This window comes from Corvus kubaryi, unplaced genomic scaffold (genome assembly GCF_017639235.1).
Source record: "Corvus kubaryi isolate FWS band 111438036 unplaced genomic scaffold, C.kubaryi_AGA036_p1.0 132, whole genome shotgun sequence".
Lineage (NCBI taxonomy): Eukaryota > Metazoa > Chordata > Aves > Passeriformes > Corvidae > Corvus > Corvus kubaryi.
In genome coordinates, this window is record NW_024580666.1 from 8260331 (window position 1) to 8277443 (window position 17113).

General features: G+C 38.3%; 1 protein-coding gene across 1 annotated transcript in view; it reads left to right on the forward strand.

The window, feature by feature from the left end:
- Positions 1-17113, forward strand: part of GNAL (G protein subunit alpha L) — a 188876-nt gene that overhangs the window by 37191 nt on the left and 134572 nt on the right. The gene's annotated exons all lie outside the window — the stretch shown is intronic.

Here is a 17113-nt window from a genome sequence, read left to right on the forward strand (position 1 = left end):
ATGCTCACATATATCAGCATGTCATGTTTATGGCCTGTGGAGCAGAGCAAGCACTACCAGTGTACTCTGGACTCTTCTGAGCTAATTGCCTTTGAATGATTGTCTGTGATTACATGAGCTCGTAATGTTGTTCATGCATTGCAGGCCTCTGTTCTTTGAGACACCATGAGATTCTGTCTAACCATCGTCCATGAATTGTCCCTGCAGGTGTTTTTTTCTGATTTCTGTTTTCTTTATGAGTTATGCCTTTTTTTTCCTAGGGGCACTTCTTTCTTCATCTACTCTGTGTCCATGTCTTGAAAATTTACTTATTAGAAACATTTTTGATATCCTGCTACTTCATGCCAGTGCAAAGAAAAAAAAAAATAAACACACAAAAAAAAACAAAACCCACCTAGTAAGAATCTGAAACTTTCATGTTCCTTTAATGTTCTAACTGAAATGAAAATAGTTCACCACATTTTTAAAATGGCAAGATTTTAAGTAATTTTCTTTAACAGAGCAGTGACTTCCTTTATAGATGAACTTGTTTCACTGCTGCTTGAAAATTCTTAGGAACTTGGCATTGTTCCCTTCTTATTCATATTCCTTGAAAACCTTTTTCTCTCCAACTGATGGTGCAGAGCAGTGAAATGCCATTCAGAGGACTGAAGTCCAGAGTCTATTTTAGCTACCAACTTAGACCATAAAAATTAGCATTGTCCTTCTACAGTAAGGCCAGATCTTTAGATTCCAAGTATCAGAAATGGTCATGTGTGTGTGCTGTAGATTTAGACATTTTATGCAGAAGACTCTGCATATTCGTTGTAGGACCTTTAGTTTTCACCTTGTATTGATAGACTTTATTTACACAGCACACTTTTAGTAAGCATATTTTCAAAATTACTTTGGAATTGTAATTGAGTCTAATTGAGTTTCCAAAAAAAAAAAATACAACCAACCCAGAAGTCATTAAATCTGTAGGTCTACATGTATACAGTACTCCTGTCTTACCCACTCTGAAAAGGTAGGTGGGCGTTCTTAATGCTAATACAGTGTCCAGAAGTATAAGCTTATTTAAATTTTGTGGGTTTTTTTCTCTTTCTTGCAATGTCACCCACATTCATAATGAATACTGATTCTAAGTTTAAAAAGTAACATTAGTATTTGGATTCCTGAACGTCGTATGAACTGCACTTCCTGGTAAGATGTAATGTATGGATCTGTACAAAATACTGTAGCACTGCAGTTCTAGGCTGAAATCAATTTAAACTCAAATCCAGAATAGGCTGTTCTTAGCTATACCTTTGAAATTTATTTTGGTTCAGACTGTGTTTACATTGTTAATATCTGTCTTGAAATGCTTAGCAGACTTTAAAATGCTTCTGTCCTTGCTCGCTCTAACTCATTTGGAAGAGCACTGGGCTTTAGAAGAGAATTTTTTTTGTTTGCTTTTAATTTGGGGGAAAACGCTAAACATATTTTCGTCTATTTTTAATAGAAGCTATAATTATGTCAAAAATACCACAATGAGGAAATATTGAGTATGTATAATGGGTTTTTTAATGTATTTACCATATGGTAAAAATGGAGCCTGAAAAGATTTCTACGAGGATATATTAAATTAGTACAGAAACATGCTAAACTCCTTAAAATGGATAACAGTAAAAGTCCTTTCTATATTTTCCCAAACCATAATGAGTAACTTGGTGAAAAAAATTTTGCTTGCACAAAAGCACTCTTAAGGGAAATCAAGTATGCCAGAACTCTAGAGGATGAGTTCCTCAGTCAGCCTAGTAAGTACAGGCTTCTCAGTCATCATGTAACTTACCTGTTCTTATAACACTTGAAAATCCACAGAGTTAAAACAATCAGAATTATCAGGGCATGTATGGTAAAATGTTCAACTGTAGTGTTTGGATTATTAGAAAATAGCTGGTTTTCTGCTTTTCTGCCCATTAAAGTTACTTTTCAATGGGAAAGAGTTATTCTAGGAGGGAATTAAAATTGGGAGTTAGTTTAAAGGGTTTCACTGTTTTAATTTTGAAATACAGGATTATCATGATACCAAATACGTAAAATCTAAGAAATTAGTAATCAAAACTAATTTGATATGTAAAGAGAATAATAAGTAATGAATAATAAACTATGTTAGAATAAGGAAACTTAATTCTGCTTTCCTAGAATTTTGGACTTGTGAGGTCCAATGAGTTTAAGCTCTTTTAAAATGTGTTACTAAGAGACAAGGCAGTATCCATAACAGCATCACAATCTAGCAAACTTGAAGGAGTTCTTCTAGCATTCAAGACAGACTTAATCTTCAAAATGTACTCATGTCAAGCTGGGCAGGTATTTGATATTAAAAAAAAAAAAAGAAGCAAATGTCTGGAAAAGAAAGAACGTGAATATAAAATGCAGTGAAATTTCTGCTGAAGAACATCTGTGGCAGACAATTGAACCAGAACTTCAGCAAGACAAGAAAAAGAAATTAGTAGAACACTGCAGAGATATCTGTCTCCAAAAAAACTACCGTAAATGTATTAAATTAACAGAACCAGTTTTACATAATTAGTGATAAAATCACAGGTTAAAGGTATTTACAGTGCCCAATTTTAGACTCCTGCAATATGATATAACTTTCTCAACCATGAAACAACAATTTATATGAAGCATCTGAAATAGATTCTTCAAAGCAGTAAATGGTTCAGCAGTATAAGTTTAATTTTCCTGTGTCACCCTTTCCCATTCAGCAATATCTCAGGAGAAATTTCACTCTTTGTTGCCAAGAGAAGGAGCACAGGGAGAATCGCCACATGCACTGGGTGCTAGAACAGTCCTGCCAACTGGCCTGAAGTTAGGACTCAGCCAAACTGCATATATAATTTAATTTCCTGTTACTATAATCCATAGATATGTGGTCATTTTTCTTATAGTGTGTTCTCTAACCTGTTCTAAGCAGTGTGCTGTCTGAGTTTCAGCACAATCAAGAGCACCCTCAGTACTGTCCTGGGGTGCATCAGGCACAGCATCGCCAGCTGGGCAAGGGAAGGGATTGACCCCCTCTGCTCTGTGCAGCGTCACCATGACTCCTGTGAGCAGGTGTGCCATAATGTAAGAAGGATGGAGAACTGTGGGAGAGCATCCAGAGGAGGGACACAAAGATGATGAAGGGCCTTGAGGGGAAGCCACGGTCTGTTCAGCCTGGAAAAGAGGAGGCTGAGAGGAGACCTCATTGCAGTTACAACTTCCTCATAAGGGAAGGAGGAGGGGCAGACACCGATCTCTTCTCTGTGCTGACTGGTGACAGGGCCAGAGAAAATTGCATGAAACTGTGTCAGAGGAAGTTTAGGTGGGATATTAGGAAAAGATTCTTTACCCAGAGCATGGTTGGGCACTGGAACAGGCTCCCAGGGAAGTGGTCGCAGCACCAAGCCTTTTAGAGTTCGAGAAGTGTTTGGATAATGCTCTCAGGCATGTGGTGTGACTCCTGGGGTGTCCTGTGGAAGGCCAGGAGTTGGAGTTCAATGATCCCTTTAGGATATTCTATGATATTATGACTGTTGGCACCAAAAAGAAAGTGCTCTTTAAATTCTGCTCTCAGTTCTACCCATGAATGAAACATTTTGATGTTGGGGTTTCCTTTCTCATCTGTGTTTTCCCATTGTGGATGTTTTGAACAGATGGCTTCAGTTTTATGAAATGTGTGGCAGTACCTTCCATTAAACTCTGTGAACTAATAATTGTGTGTTTATATTTGGTAAATTGTTTACTGTGTTACTTTTATCTGTACAAGGCATCGTGTTTGCTTTCTTGAGGAAGTTTTGCCTGCGTCTGAAGCTTAAGATGACTTTTTGCACTGCTATCATTGGCATGCACTTTTTTTTCTAGATTTCCCTTGGTGGGTCTTTATGAATCTCAGTTGTGTTAGTGCCTAAAAGTTTCGAATAAGGATTGGAACTCAGTCTTAGCTTGCATTATAGGAATGTGCATAACAAAACTGATGGCTGTACCTGGTTTTATATGTGCCTACCATAGCAGAATCCTTTAAATGTTTCCCCCATCTTTTTTTTTTTAATGTATATTGCGAGATGTTGTTCATTCATTTTAGGCAGAGGGTTGAAATCTGTATGGCCCATTAAGTGTAAACTTATGTCTTTTAAACTTATTTTATTAAAATCTTTTTGGTATAGTGTGGAATGGATTTGCACCTTTTCCTTAGAGGTGTACTAAATATGGCTTATAATAATGCACTTTATGTAACTTTCCTGCAAAATGAAAATTATGTTTTTGAAGGAAAAATTTGTCCCATCTTCAAACATGCTCTAACTTTTTCAAATATCTAAGAATAGATTTTGGTGGCTGCTGATCCTCTGAGGGGATCAAAATATCTTCAGGGACAGTGAGAAGCCCCTTTCACTGTAGCAGATGTTTCATCTGTCCTCTGTGTGTGTTCTGGGGCTGGATGGTTGGAGAGCAATTACTTTTTTGGGGATTGCAGGCTTTGCTGTGTAATTATGTTGACATGCCTGTTATTGTCATCTTTAACTCTTCCCCATGTAGAAATTAAGCTTTAGGGCTAAAGGATGGATGTGAAATTTCCAGACTAAGTTTGCTTAGCTGCTGCTGCGAGCAGCAACAACTATGCATTCGTGCCTGACTTTGAGAACATTTCCCTTGGGGACTTCCAAACTTTTAGAAACTTGTTCAAGCTATGATACAGTACTTCTAATTGGGCTGCCATAAGCTGAAAAATTCCAGGCATTTCTGTGCATGGATGTAAATCAGCTGTACAGTACAGCTGCAGTAAGACCAGCAGAGGAGGAAAAGCCACATGCATTTATTTCTGTCCAGGAAATCCCAGACAAGGATGGTAGCCCAGCATAGTCACGCAACATCTCCTTTCCAAAGTAGAAATTGGTCCTTCTCAGAATCCCATTCATCTCCCTGATCCGGGATGCCCATGCCAATATCCTAAGCCCCATGCTTTCCTACCTCTGGCTTCTCCAAATTTGGACCCTGTTCAAATGTGCTCTGTCACACATGTCACTCTAACCTTATGTTCCCTCCCTTCCTGCTGCAGGTCCTGCTCTCTCTAAAGCAAAACGCAATCCTGCACTCTTCCTTTCCTTTCCCTTCCCACTCCCGTCTAATTGATGCCTGCCCGGCACACATCTGCTCTGCTCTCCTATGCTGCTCCTCCCTACTGATGTGCAAACAAGGTCCCAGCACCATTCCTGCCCTCACTGGTGGCACAGCCCTATGCCCTATAGCACTGCCCATATCCCATGACAGAGCCTCCTCCTGTCTGCCGACTCGGAAGTGTGGATCCCAGGCAGGCTGGTTTAGCCTGGCTGGGTGTCTGCGGGCACCTGGGGCTTGGCGCAGCTTCTCAGAGCAGGAAGTTTTGGTTGGCCAAACAATGATCCTTATCCTGCTACTCCTGTAGAAGGCTGAGCCCGGGAGGCACTGCACTGGCTCCGCGCCCTTACTGTAGGCATGTGACAGGTGGTGCAAGCACCGGGCACCAGGCACTGGATTGATGAGATCCTAAAATCACATTGTGGTAGATTTTGGTGTTTGGCTCTAGCTGGGAAAGGACTGTGCTAAGCCGTTGTTATTTCACCTGCTAAATTGTTTAAATTGTGGGGAAATACGTTTCTTTCTCTTTTTCCTGGTAGAAAGTGGGGAAAAAACAGTGGATTTGCTGTATACACTCCACTACCTTTTTTTATTCTTGCAACTTTTGTTTCCCTGTGTTTTACAAACAATTTTAGGCAAATACGTATCACAAGACATCACTGTCACCATGTCTTGCTCATCGCCTAAAGTGATCCATGAAATGATTCCTGTTCAAGGAAAGAGAATTCTAAAAAAAAAAAAAATTTAATTGGACATTTGAAATATACCAAGGAAACTGGTGCCAGGTGTTTACCTGGAATGAGATTAATTTTGGCAGGTGGGGAAACCCTCAGCAAGCTGATTTGTTGAAGTGTGGGTTTGAAGATTGCCAGGTCTGCTCTAACAGTGACAAGAAGCAAACTTTGTTTCTTCATCTTTAAAAAAAAGTCAAAAAGATAAGAGCGCTCAGATGTTTTCTGCCAATAGAATATAATTAAATAAAGGAAATAGTGGAACAAAAATTTTACATGGCAAATTTTTACATGTTCTTGGTGTGCTCTGCAGCCTGTCACATTCTCATAGAAGTGTGAGTGGTATTTTTTGCTTTATCTTCTACCACTTCCTGATATTTTCTTTTCCTGTCCCTCAAATAGCATTCAGGCCTTTCATATCAGACACATATTTAATATAATTTCTTAAATGAGAAATACATTTTTTCACTAAAGAAAATTATTTTCAAAAGTGTTTTAAAGCTCCCAGGGTCTTGGATCAAATACTCATTCAAGTCTAAAAACAGCCCTAAAATATAGTTCAAACTCCATATTTAAATTTAAAAATACTAAATTGAGTAACTTCTTTTTATAGAAGATACGATACCTAGAGCTTAAGTTAAACTTTGCCTTCTTTATTGCAGTGAGAGCTGCCCTTACCTGACCGTGGTCTAACCGTATTAATATATTAAGCCAAATCTAAAAATACTGAGAAGAGAAGGTAGTTTGGTATACCTTATGCTTTATGTGACTTGTTATATTTATTAACTATATATATAGTTTCTAAATAGGTAGAAAAATGTGGAAAGCAAAGCTTAAGCAGACCTAAATCCCTTGGAGATGGGATTCCAGTGAGAAAAAGATACCCTTCAAATCTCTGTCCATAAAGGTAAATATTCATTAAATATGCAGAAGTGAGACATAGTTTACCCATATGTCTGCTCTCTCAAGTTTCGTGAGACTCTTTGAGCCTGGATTTCCAATGTTGGCACATAAGCTAGCAGAACTGATGTTCTTGTATGTTTAGGCTTGGTTCCTCCTTGCCTGGGAAGCAGAGGAGTTATTAATAGCTATTACTACTAAAATGGTTTGTGATTTCAGGCTATATCAAATGTGTGACTGTCTTCCTGCTGCACTGCATGGGGGACCAAATTATAGGCAGGACTCAGAATGTGCTGCTACAGAGGTTGCCAGATGTTTGTTATTTGCCAAATTTTAAACAATTACAAAATTTCCACCATATCTTCAGAGCACAGCTTCCTTCCGTGCCCCCTCAGCCAACTTTCCCTCTCCCCTCCCCTTCCCTTGGCTTTGCTTGTAGCTGTGAGTGCTCGTTGTTCCTGTGGATCACAGGCACTGGTTTCTGCTGACTATGGACATTTATTTATGTTAAGGCATTTTGCACTGTTAGGTCTACAAATGCAAGCCAGTGAACGGTGGTTTTTTAAAAAGAAATTTAACTAAAGCCTCTGGAGAGGGGGAGAAATAATTTAGACCTTGAGTATGAGTGAAATGTATGTGTAACAGCTGAATACAAAGTTCATAGTTCTTGATAATGAATTTACATACATTTCAAATCTGGGTTCTTATGAGATGTGTGTTAAGTTCAGCTGTGCTTTTCTCAGAAATTTGTAAAACAATTTCAGATCACTGTGGTTCTGGTGATACACGACACAAAAGAAGTGGAGATCACACTGTGTAAGGTGCATGACCTTACATGAGGTTTTAAATGCATTAACATTTCTTCATGAATGAAATGATTTAGTGTTTAATTAGAGCTAATATCCAGGCAAGAGGCTTCTAGTATGTGGTGTTACAGAGCCAGGAGGTGGTTGCATAGTACAAGAATTAACAATTACCAATTTTGTAAGCAAATTTACAATATTTTAATAATAGAGCAAGTGTTTAGATGCTATCTCTAAATTCAGAACCTACCAAACAGGTATTCAGCCATACTATTTTTATCCAAGTGTCACTGTTTCTCAAATCAAACATCCATCCAAATACAAACTTACAAAGGGATCTAGAGATGAGAATAGACTCCAGTTGTCCAAAACAATATTCAAATGTTTGAAATAAGATAAGCTATTTTTGTCTATCCGCAGCCCTTCTCTTGTCCACATGTTTGCTCATATTATTTGACCAGGAACTTGCTTTGTAGCCTTTTCCATGCTGCTGTCCTTGTATTGTATGGATGCAGTTCCACACAGCTTCTGTGAAGGTGAAGCAGGACTGAGAGAAAAGTCTTCACCTTTGCCCTGAATCACGCTGAAAGCAGTGGCTTTGCTCACTGAAAGGAGTTAGATGACCTACGGAAAAGTTGATACGCCAGCCTTTAATTACGATCTTAGATCTTCCTGTCCATGCTGAGGACCAAAATAAGATTGTTCTGCATCCTCTTTGTTTTTATAATACATACTTGTTGCTGCTTTGTTTAGCAGAGTTTGTAGTTATTACTTGAGTATAGTTCTTGTAATTTAATAGTCATCTGTGATACCCAAAGGCTGTTTTTTCTGGGACAACAAATTAAACATTTCCTAGGAAAAGTGGAAGAGCATGCACAAATTGCAAGTTACTGTATTGTATTAAATTTTCTAGGTGTGCAGTTATCAGTTACGTTGTTCTGGTTTTGTTAGCCATGAACTTTAGAGATTTTCAGAAGCTTAGCTTTTGTTAAGACCTGAAAGCACCTTATGGGGAAATACTGGTATCTCATTACACTTTGCATTGACTGGTTTAGACGTTTTTGTTCCTATTCTAGCACCTTTGACTGTCAAATAAATTGGATTATTCCAGTACATTTCCCTCCCATTAAACCTTTGTATTTCTTCTAAAGTATTGTACACTCTCAATTAAGATTTTGGTTTTTTATTGTTCAAGATTTAGATGTTATACGTATCTTCTTTGGAAGGTACTTCTATGACTTCTAGCGTCTGTTTTGACACAAGCTTTGAAGCACATATGAGAAATACCTCACTGTTAGCTATATGGTTTCATAACATAGATGTCCTAAACATTTACTCTGAAACAAAAGTAGACATTATCAACACTATCTGAAAAATAACTACTAGACAACTTGCAGTGTGGCCAGAATCCTGAGACCTCAATGTAAGAAATCCTTTGGCTTCTAGGAGTTGGGCTTGCTTGCAGCTGACTGTCAGTGTCTCCTCTGTGACCAAGTACCGTACTTCAAGACATTCCATGAAACTTTTTCCTAGAGCTTGACTGTTGGCTGTGTGTTTGGGCAACAGGAAATCCTCTTCTCAAAGATGCCTCTGAAATGCTCTGGAGACAGTGAGGCAGCAGTGGAAGCTAACCTTTGGAATGGTGAATCTACTTTGATCTTCTCAAGAACTATTTCGGTTGACATGCATGGCAACTATCAGTTGACATGCAGTTGTTCTTTTCCTTCAAACACATGGATGTGTGAGAGCAGTGCTTTCTTAGGTAGAAAAACTCTAAAAGAAACAAACAAAATCTGATTTTTTGTCTTCCTCTCTTTTGCCCACTCTTTGGCAGCTATAATACAAAAACAGAAAACCAAAACAGATAGAAAGACAAAGTATCTGGGGATCTTAAATAGATACATTTTTCTGAAGCTATATTAACTAACTGCACACATTATTTGGGGGGGGTTATGAGTGTTTATATGTTTTGCCTTTCTCTTGGAAGCTAACCAAGAGCTTGAAGCTTTTTCACACTTCCAGTGCGGTGAAATCAGCAAGCGTGTAGTTCCTTGGTGACTTCCTAAACAATACTTTTTTGTGTGTTGATTTTAATGTAAATTTTTCATTTTTCAACCTTCATAATGCACATCTGGAGCCTTGTTGCTGAGATGCAGGCTTTTGTGTTAGACCCCTTCACTTTTTAAGTGAGTCTACGCTAGGCATGGCACAAATGCCCGTGGGACTTAGTTTTAGCTCACAGACCCCTGAGTTACTCAGTGATTGTGGCTTTAGAGATGCAGTGCGATATGTAGATGGCAGAGCACCAATAGCTGTGCACAAATGAGAAATTCTTAATCTAACAGTTCCTCTAATTTGGGTGTATAGAAAGGTTAAAATAACATGCACATTGGGATTATTATTAATCCAGAGACTGTAAAAGTGGTCTCTTAGTAACCTGATGGTAGTAGGGAAGAAGCTCGGAGTAGAGCCACTTCAAAAATACACTGGTTGCCCCAGTTGAACTCATGTTGACATTTAAATAGGGTGTCATGTTCCACAACAGATGAGAAACAATGCTTGGCAAGAAGACCATTTCAAGAAGTGTACAGGAAAATGGGTCTACTTTCTCTTTTCCCAGTGGTGGATGAGCTATTTTGGTGCTGGAAACTGTTCCTGTATAAAGTGTATGGGAAAGAAATAACAAAAGTACACTGAACCTGGAGAAGGAAAAAAAACTGTTTCACAGAGGGTAGCACAGAACAACCTTAAGCCTGTACTTTCACCTGGGGAAACTAAAACCTGGCCGTGTGGCAAAAAGCAGTTTTGGAGAAGACTAGTAACTAAAATCTTAAAAAGACTGGACTTCAGGAAAGATCTCACTTGAAGGAAGTAGGAACAGTAAAAGTAGTGCTGGACTAACTTTTGCTTCTGCAGGAGTGCTGGTGGTATTCCACAGCCAATTCCTTGGCAGTAGTAGAAATAGCAGGGATTAATTGTTAACTGGTTTGCTATTTGTCTGATTTTAACACACTGCTACCAGAGCAATGAAGTATATTTTGAATAATATAGTAAAGCAAATATTTGTAATATTTTTACTGTTAGCCTAGGTGTGTAGATTATAACTATTCTATTACCTGCATGTGGGACACAATACTTTAAAACTATATAATTAGCCAATCACTTTAAGTAATAGTTTCTTCAAAGCTGCTTCTTTGTTTCGATTGCCTTAGATACTCAGTCGAAAGACTGGTAATTTAAAACTTGTTTTTCAAAAGATACTATTTTTGCCTTGTTTTCTAAATAGATCAGTAGTAAGAGTAAATCTTGGCACACTATGGTCAGTAGAAGTTTTTCTTTGTCTTGGGCTATGGATCCTATTTTATCTAAGCATAAGATAAAGCAAAGCAAGCTATGGGAAAGACTGGCTGGAGAATCCATTTTCTAACTTTTCTTGACAGGAATACTTAGCCTCCTTGATCTTGCATCTTGTGATCTAAGAAAGCAGGATCATTAGTCAGGAAAAGCTTTCCTGAGAGTTAGAAGAGTAAGAATTCCATCTTCAGTGGTTTAGAATTCTTTTTCTGTGTAAATGTATGATGTAGTAGCTCATTCCTTTCTGTTTTACACTTCACAACTTCCTTCCAGGAAGCTGATGTTCAGGTGATGAGTCCATACCGTGGTAGAGCATCTGTTGTAACTCTGTGTGGTGGGTATGGCATTCCTCTCTTTCAGGAGGAATTAGTTATAGCTTGTCACAGAAGTAGGAGTATCCCAGCTGCCTGAGTTCTGCTCGGTAATCATACTGGGATGCTTTTAACAAGATTTAATAAACTTTGACAGGAGCAGGTAGAGGATAAATTGGCGAGACATCCAAGAGCAGGGCTGTAAGATTGTGAGAACCTGCCATTTAGTTGGCCTGTGGTAAGAGGCACCTTTTTCATACTGATGCCTTTAAAAGCTGCCTGATTTGAGGTTATTTTCACTGTCAATGAGTTTGGAGGTTTTTGCAGGTTTTCTGCGCATCCCCTGTACATACTGAGTGTTGCTTCAAGTGTTGACAAGCATATTGATTTAATTTTGAATTCTTACCCTTAATTTTTTTAAATAGTTTGTATCCTCTGAAAAACAAAAAAACCCCTCAATTTGAAAATGTATTTTTAATATTTTCTCAGCCCTGCATAAGGGGTAATATTAGGATAAAAGGGGGGAGATTATGCAAAAGAAGTTCAGTAACTTGAAATCCCAGTGTTGTGAGAGTTTGCTGGGTTTGTTTTGAAAGCCAGTCCAATCAAATTAAAAGCAGACAAAACTAAATTTGGTTCAAAGTTGGCTCACCTCAGGTTTCAGCAGGAGATGTGAAAGCCAAGTTTAAATTGGGACAGGAAGGGAGGGAATGTGGTCAATAGCCTTAAAGTTGAGCATTTTAAATAGGAAATCTGTTTATGCCTCCAATAGCACTTGCTGTTCTGACTTGTTTAGAAAAGCTTAAACAATTCAGAACAGTGGAGTTGCTTGAGGCTTTTCTGGCTGGGATTGAACTAAACTTTGTCAGAAATTTAAGCTCATCTCCAGGCTTTGATTCATCCAGTTAAGTGGTGTAAGTGATTCCAGTTTTTACTCAAGGCACCATCTTGGCATTACCTTCCTCTTTTTCCAGTAATGAGCAAACATCAATATTTCCTAGTCTTAAGAATACATTGTATAACTTATTCCATGTGCTTTTCTACGAGTAGGTCTGATTTTATCATAAGTATTAAAATACTGTTTCAAGGCAGTATTAATGAGTAATATGGGATCACAAAAAATTTTGGAGGGTAATATTGATATTGCTCACTGCTGAAATGTGGCAGGATTAGTGTGGCTTATTTTTGATAGGAGAAACAGAAGAAAAAGTGCTTACTCAGAGAGGTGAAAACTAAGGAGAATATAATTGCTAGATTTTGCTGGGATAAACAACCTCTCCCTCCCAAAACCTGCACAGAATTTTCTATAGGCAAGGCCTTTGCATTATTTTTTTTACTTCTTTTCATTCTTTAGCTTAACCTCCTTCTCCTCCCCTCGTTCTTACATGTCTTCTCCCCCTGCCTCCACACCAAAATGCCAAGGTTTTCAACAGGGCAGTTCTCACAGCACTCTGCTGAACCATTGAAACACTAGTGACTTAAAGCATCATCTTTGCTGGTTCAATAATGCTCCTAGCTGGATAGTTCACTGATTTATGTAATGCATCGAATTTCTATATGTACAATTTATATAATTTGTGCAATACATTGTATTTATGTAATCCAGGCAAATAGTGGGGACAGGGATTCTATTCAAATTACTGTATTAGAAATTCACAGACTGCTCATGTGGAAGAAAATAACCACATCCTTTACTCAAATAGCAAAACTCTAAATCTGCAACAAACAAATTTGGCAGAAAGAATACATGCATATGCAGTTGGAATTGATACGTCCTTAATTTAGTTCATATCAAGTTGTTATTCATACATTTACTACATGTGATGTTCTCAATCCAAATCAGATCTTGCATCTTTGGGGTTACGTTGCAAATTACTGGTTAGAATATTTTAGATATCTGTAACACAGATAGACAGATCTCAAGACTCAGCACCTCTTTCTGATCTGACAGCTGTGATGGGAAGATGTGCTACATGTTAGGAGTCATAGCCCAGAATTCACAGTCCAGATGTGGAGCATTCAGAGGATTTGTGAAGATAGTCCATGGTTTTCTAGAGTGGTGCGTTTTATAAAATTCACTGAGAAACATGTGAGACACATACACATGCCACATTTGCTCTGTCCCTAATAAGTGTCAGCAGCAGTTTGGACAGTTTTGTGGGAACACTGCAGCCACCCTCCAGCCCTATTGAATGCTGTAGGGAACAACTGGAATATGTTAGCAGAGCTAGAATTGTAATGTGATGCAGAAGATCATGCATATGTTATGAGAAAGATGTGATTTCATAAATCTGTCAGCTGTGAAGGGGAGATGATCATGGCTTGTAGGCTTAATGAGACGTTTGTGAACAGTTATTGTTAGGGGCATAAGAGTGCAGAAACTGTGGAATTTGTCAGGTATTTCATTCTACAGGGAAGAACTTGGTACATATTGACAGCACTTAGACTTGTACTCCCCGAGTACCAGGACTCTAGCACCAGGATTTTCTTTGGATTTGCCCTAGATCATGAAACATGTTGGTAAGGGAAAAAGTTAAAACTACATATTTTCTAAAGAATAGCCAAATTCCTTATATTTCTTCTCCCCACCACAGCCACCAGCTCTGCTCTCTTTCCTGGTTTTACCAGTTATAATGGCACTCACATTTGAAGAGCAGGGGAGGTGATCTTAAACTTAAAAGGAAACTTAAAGGAAGGGGTTACTCCAATCTTGAATTCAAGGGAAGGCAATATGGAGCTGACAAGCATTCCTCCCACTAATATTCCTCTTCTGTCAAATACCTATATTATTTTCTTTGTCATCTGGATTCTCTGCATCTGGATAAGGATCTTCTCTCTTCTTTCTTCTTTCCACCTGCACTAAATTTTGCTGCTACTGAGCAGCACCCTTTTTACTCCCATCATTTTTCACTACAGCTTCAATCCCCTTTTTTTATTAGCTCTTTTCTTCACTCTTTAATTTTCCTGACCCTGCAATCATGCGTTCATGTATGCAGTTTCTCCTTTTAAAAGTACTTTGAGTCTTAAGAATTCTGCTAACATTTCTTCAAAACAAAAGCATACAATTGCCAATTTTAGCATTTTTCTTACCATTTTTCAATTTTCTGCCAGTCATGTTATGTAAACTGATACTGTTGGAGCACAGTTTAAATTCAGTGCCTAGCCTAAATTCAGTTCCATCCTCTCTGCTCAAGTGAAAGCTAACCAGCTAGAAATTAATTTGGATATATAATTTTTTCAGATACACTGTCTTTTAAGCATAAAACATGTGCCTGGGCTAACATTTGGACTTGAAATCTTGTCTTCCCGTTGCTTTTTTGATTGTACAGTGAATGCTGTACTCTTAAATCGAGGGGAATGTGGTGAGACAGAGAACGTTTTCAGAGTCTAAGCCATGGTTTGAACAGTCACCTTCATATTGCAGGAAAAGAACAGCAACATTTAGAAAAGTTAATTTGGTGAGGGCAAACAAAAATTTAGCTGTATCTCAGATTTACATGTATTTAATTACAAACTCTCATGTTAAGAACATTAATGTTAGCTGTTTCCTCTCCTGCCCCTTGCCTCAGTCTCCATCAATGTGCCAAACTTCAGAGCAATCCAAAACAGTCCATATATTTTGCTTTGTTTTCTGTCTGTTGAAGTACCCTTTTAGATAGAAGAACATTATCTGTTTACATATCACTGTGGAAATTTGACTTTGTGGAGACAGTGAGGAGGCATTTTCATTTTGGGAGGTTGGCAGCTGCCAAGTGTATTAGAAACATTCTTACTTCTAACCAAGAACAATCTCCAAAGTTTCTCTTTGTGCAACACACTTAATGATGCTTTGTTTCTGGTTAAGCAATAAACACAGATAGATTCCAGCTTGGATGTGCTGGTCTGCTCCTCTGGAAGAGGTAAGGGCTCATCTTGGCAGCACATTTTCTGCAAAGGGAAATAGTGTCTCGCTCATTTTCTAGAATTCTTTGAATGTGTTTGGGGAATAGCGAAGCAAAGACAATCAGAAGACAATTTTCTTCCTGTTTCAAAGGCCTTTCACAAATTTTATTTCGGGTGTCAGCTAAGTACTGAAACAGTCACAGGGAGACTGGCAGAGTATTCTCATTATAATTGTGTTTTCTGTTTATCTGTTTTAACAATGGATTTATAGGAAAGTTTTATGTCTTTATATATCTGTCAGTAGGCAAAGGAAATATTTTGGCTACACAAATCAAGAAAAGGCTGAGGAACTTGGAAAGGGACCAAGCTAGGGGAATCAGCTGGAATATTTCTGCATTGTTGTCATTGGAAAGCCTATATTTTTGGCACAGTTACAGAAAATAAGGACTTCTCTTTTTTTACTTTTGAGACGTAGTGGTATACTTGCACTTCTTTTTGGTTTGGTTTTTTTTTTTTAAAGTACCAGATTTTCTCTTTTGAGTGTCCAAAAGCAGTTCAAATACCTGTAATCCCGTATTAAACTCTTATTTCGAGAAGTCCATTTGCTTTTTACAGCTCTTCACAGGTTTGCTTTGGCTGGATCTCAGGCTTGTTTATCTATGCCGATCATCACTTGAACAATTTTAGCTTTGATTTATGTGGTAATTGGCATTTCAGCTACTCTCTCACAACAGTGTTCCCACTTCGGCTTGTTCAGCATCTCACTTGTTGCACATCTTCCCCAATTAATACAGTTCTGAGGTCTGGCCAGGTGCGTATTTCTTCAGTCTCTGTTCTTCTCGATGTGTTGTATTAAACCTCTTTCCATCCCACTGTTATCTACTTACCTACCAAAGCTTTTTTGGAATTAAAATTTTGCCTTAAATGCATATTAACACTTGCCTTCATACCTGTGCTTTTGAGTAACATGCAAGCTAGAGCTGAAACAAAGAATCAGTAAATATGTTAGAGATGCCTCTTAAAATGTCGGTAATCTAAAATTCAATACATAGGCATCCATAGATTGAGAAAGTTTGGAGCCTTTCTTTCATGTCAGTACTAGAGATTGTAGAGATGGTATTTGTAGAGACTATTTTGGGAGAGGGGATCAAAAGAATGTTGAAATAAAATATTAAATGGCATCAGGAGGCATCTAGGAAAAATTCTGCCACCTCCAGCCTCAATGGTTGTCACATATTCTTCAGAGATTGAGAAAAAATCTGGTGGCTGGTGAATGGTTTCATTTTTTTTAAATTATGAAACATTGATTGATTGCAATGTTGGTTGTCTTCTTATGACCTAATTTACCTTTCATCTTTTCTAATTCAGATCTTAGTCAGAATCGCATAATTTACTAAGTACTGCAAATAGAGATCCAAAATAAATTTTTAGGTGGGCTAGCTATGTCTTAAAAAGAGATGGGAAAGAGAGATGCACTTCATCAGGAACAGCGCAAGAGGACACAGCCTCAAGCTGTGCCAGGAGAAGTCCAGGCTGGACATAAGGAACAATTATTTTTCACAGAAAGGATGATCAGGCATTGGGATGGGCTGCCCAGGAAGGTGTGGAGTCACCAACCCTGGAAATGTTCCAAGAAAAAACTGGATGTGGCACTTAGCCCTGTGGTCTAGTTGACGAGGTGGTGATTGGTCAGGGATTGGTCTTGATGATCTTAGGGGTCTTGGTTCCAACCTTAATGATTCCATGACTCTACGATCTGTGTATTAATAAGTCCATGTTTACATTAACTTGTCTTCCTCAGGTCTGCTTGAGATTCTTCATATGTTGCCTGAAGTCGCCTCTGACCCATCAGTTCTTTCCCCTGTAATCTCATGCTTTTTAATCTCATGCCCTTTTGTTTGAAAGGAAGTCACCAGGAGCAGTGGATCATAACCTGTTTTTTAGCTGAATGTTGGTTGAGAAAATTGCCATCTTTGTGCATTTGGGGCATTTGGGCTTTTTTAGTCACAGAAGA